The sequence below is a fragment of the Malurus melanocephalus genome, unplaced genomic scaffold, assembly GCF_030028575.1.
Source record: "Malurus melanocephalus ecotype Western Australia unplaced genomic scaffold, MMel_1.1 scaffold_238, whole genome shotgun sequence".
Classification (NCBI taxonomy): Eukaryota; Metazoa; Chordata; class Aves; order Passeriformes; family Maluridae; genus Malurus; species Malurus melanocephalus.
Genome location: NW_026623470.1, coordinates 354,430 through 358,630, shown reverse-complemented (window position 1 = coordinate 358,630; position 4,201 = coordinate 354,430).

Genomic DNA, 4,201 nt, shown 5'->3' with positions numbered 1-4,201 from the left:
AGAAAGAAAGAAAGAAAGAAAGAAAGAAAGAAAGAAAGAAAGAAAGAAAGAAAGAAAGAAAGAAAGAAAGAAAGAAAGAAAGAAAGAAAGAAAGAGTAGATATTTTTTAATTTATAGCTAAAACAATAACAATGCTCCATTCATGACTAGCACAAGCTTTGCAGGACCATACTGTACTCAGGTCTTTCTGCTTTTTGTTTCCCCACAGCTGAAAAGAACTAGGAACAGATGTTTACTGCGGATRTATTTTACAGTTGATATTGAACAATGCTTTAAATTTCACCTGCAAATTATTCTAATGCATTCATTTGTCTGTGAAAACTCGAGTCTACACAAGCAGCCATGTTTTAGGAGACTTTTATATAAATTAGCTATTTAATGACCTCAGTGTGCCAAAAGACTAGCAGGAAGGAAGAACAGTAAATAACTCTGTTCTGACCAAAGAATTGGTGAATTAATATTTAACAATGCTGAAACTATAATTCTTGTCAGCAAGGATGTCATTCCAGGCAACAGTGCACACTCCTTTTTACTGTTACTGTAGGGAACAACTTTAAGGGCAGGGTGTGCCTAACGCTTTCTGATATCCTAAAAGGAACAGAATTCATAGAAAGACTCAAGGGTATCCCAGCAGGACCCACCTSTGTTCCATCAACAGCTCATCCCTGCTGCTCATGAAGAGTAGAAATTTYGCATGTAGGTCTGAAATGCATCTGCAGAACACTGAAGGCCTTTACTGAGCTGGCTGATATCRGTGCTACAGCACAGACATTGCCTTTTGAAGTCTTTCCTTTTCACGTTTATGTTTAATCGCTGCAAATTACTGGAAAAGTAATCAGCTGTGCAGGCAGTAGGACACAACATGGAGCACTCTGTGCCTCTGTCCTTAACATAAACACTGAGTTATATCTTTCTGATTGTACAGGGAATTGAAGGGAGAGCCAACTCTCTTCATCTCTTATGAATAAAACTTTCCTTAAGGCTGATAAAAATGTTGAACCCACATGAAAGAAGATAAAGCCCTTAACCTAAGAAAAAAACTCTTCTGTCTTTCACCATTAGCAGACCTAGGAGAATATTGGCCTATGAGCTCATGAAAGAAGAACTCTGAAAACAGGAGGCCGGCTCAGTCTTTATTTTTTCCTTCCTCTGAGCTCTTCTATTGTGGCTTCTATTGCTCCTTGATGATTTCCTAACCTAACTGCTCACTCTCCCTGTCATTATAAGCCGATGGAGAAGGTTTCCTACTGGAGAGAGGAGTCTCATTTTTAGATAAAGAAACATCCAACACTCACCACAGAGTTGCTGTACATAACAAGGAAGCCAGGTAGTATATACCGCGTCTTCCCTACGTGGGTTTAGTTTGTCAAGAAAGTATATGAGCATTGCGATGAAGTCTCTTTTTGGCATAGTCTGTGTTTTGAAAGAGAACTTTTGATTTCTGCCTACTGCTGCAATGTCTTTGACTTGCTTTATGTTCAATGTCTTTCTCTATAGCTCATTATTTAGCTTTCTCCTCAAGGGCCCTTGACTTAACATGAAACAGTCATCAACCTTTTGTAAGAAAATTGTCAATTTTTCTTTTTCCAGAACTTCATCCTGGAGAACAAGGTGGTGGTTATATGAGCAAGAGGAGAAAAAGAAGTAGGGAGTTTCTGTCTGGAAGACAGAAGATAACTGTCTCTCATTTTCCAAAATTGTCTCATTAATACAAATTCAGTTAAACTTGTATTTAGCTTTGACATCTGCTGCTTCTGTTTAGATCCAATGTGTGGTTTGTGTGTCTCATATTTCTATCTGTTTCAGTTTCTCCAATAAGATGTATTACCATCACTTACAAACCTGATCTTGCTTAAGGGCTTGGACTATAATAGCTACCCCAACTGTGCCTTTAAATAACCTGTCAGAAATTACTGCTTCATCTTCTACACATATCAAACAAAAAAAATCAAAAATTTGCTCTTATGGTGAAAAAAAATAACTAATGAATTCTCACAATCATATGTTGTATCTCTGGTTAAAATGAAAATTGCAAACTAATCTACTAGCTTTATTCCAGAAAGAGAATTGCATGGGTGAGTCATGCCCAAAAATGCAACACCACAACAATGACAAAAATAGATGCATGACAATCCTATCACTGCACAGAGATGTGTACTTTTCTGGTAATTCACTGCCAGCCATTGGCACAAAGCTACTGCTTTAGGTGAACCTTGCCTATGAGACATTACTGTATACAAAAAGCAGCTTCTCAACCACCAGAGCCGTTCACTGTCTGCATGCAGCATCTGAGCTGCTTCATTCCCCGACAAAAATAGAATCTGACTGCACTTGAGTTTCAGTTAGCACTGCAATGTTAATCCAGAGATGAGGGTYCCTTTCTTGTTGCATTGTTTTTGGTACACATAAAGTGGTGATTTAGCAGGGCTTTATAGACCATCTACCAGAACTCCCTTTTAGGGATTTATAGATTGGATGAGTAAACTGCCACCAGACACCATGGGTGGCAATCTAAACAGGAGCCAGCAGCAGATCAGCACCATCCTGCACTTACTGGCAAGAATGTGCAGCATTCAGGAAAAGTGATTATTCCCCTTTATTTGACACATGTGAAATTGTTTTTGGAATGCCACCTCCGGTTGTGATCTTTCTTGTACATTTTAGACTAAGTTCAGTGGAAGACCACCAAGATAATCAGGAGATCTGGGAACTGTGGAGAGAATCAGAGACAACTTTTACTCAGCCTGGAGATCAAAGGAGAAATCTAATTGTATTTCACTTGCCAGGGAATGAAATGGTTCAAKAGAAGATGGAGCCAAATTTGTCTCAGAGGTATACACAGTGGAAAAATGAGACACAATGAACACGAATTGCAGCACAGGAAATTCTCTGTACGATCAAGGAAAAAATGTCTTCTCAGTGAAGATGATAAACCACTGAAACAGGTTGCTCCCATAGGTTGTGAGATCTCCACCCTTGGATTCCTTCAAAGTTCAACTGCATATGACACTGGACAATCTGCCCTAACAAGTTCAGAGCTGCTTTGAGAAGCAATCTCAGAGAGAGATTCCAATGTAAATTACTAAATGATTCAACAAGTTAAGATACATTCTTCTCTTCAGAATCTCCTACTGACAGCTATAAAATACTTCCATTTAAGTTGCTGACTCCTGCATCTCTGATTTGGAGGAAGTGTTACAGATCTTACAGACCAATGCAGACGTCTATGTTTTGTAACACTGGGCCTCTTGAAAAACAGACCTCTAAGTTTCATAATATTATTTTTTTATTATTTCTGAGAAACTATATAAAATGAACCATAATCCCTGGAATCCTAACCCAAGGTAATGAAATCAATTTCACTGTATTGTAGCCTGAGCACATAGATTCTCAACACAAGGGTTGTAGGATCACAATCTGTATTATAATTTAATTACCAGAACCAATGTTGAGGCTAATTTGTATGTTTCAGGCCATATACCCCATGGTCACCAGAACATGGAGATTTAAAGCATCCACAATGGTGGAAATGGAAGGAAGAGAACCACTTTTAGTTTAAAAACACTACTTGAGGGTGTTCTCTCTTAATTAAGAAATTATTGTGGTTTTATCTGTGGTTTATCTTCTGTTTTCTTGGTTACAAAATTTACTCACTACAAAGTCTTGGCAACTAAAATCAAGCCTGCAGTTATCTTTAAAATGTTAAATATAACACATGGAGCCAGATTCTGGAAGTTTTAGTTATCCTGAGTAGAGTCTAGATAGAGCAATTACAATTGAAGGTGTGCCTCGATGAGGAAGGCACAGCTCAGTTTGAGCCAGAGAGGCAGAATGAGGCTCAAAAAGGCCTGCTAAGTGAAAGAAGTAAAATCATRGATAATCAGCTTTACACTGTATAGCAGCCCATATTTTAGGAAACACAAGCGGTTTGTTTGTGTTTTGATTCAGCCTCAACCGCTACCTTTCACCAAATCTCTGTGTTTCAAAAGTCAGCTTCCCTCACCTCTTTTCTGCATCTTTTGATTACAGAGGGTACCTAAAGAAAAACATTACTTGTCAAGATGTTACAAAACCAAAAAGAAAACAGCCTTGGATTTTTTTTATTGTTTTGTGGTTTTTTTCCTCACTATATTGATGAAACATATGTATTTAGATTAACATACAAACCAGAACACACTAGCAAGTTAATTTTAAAAATGGG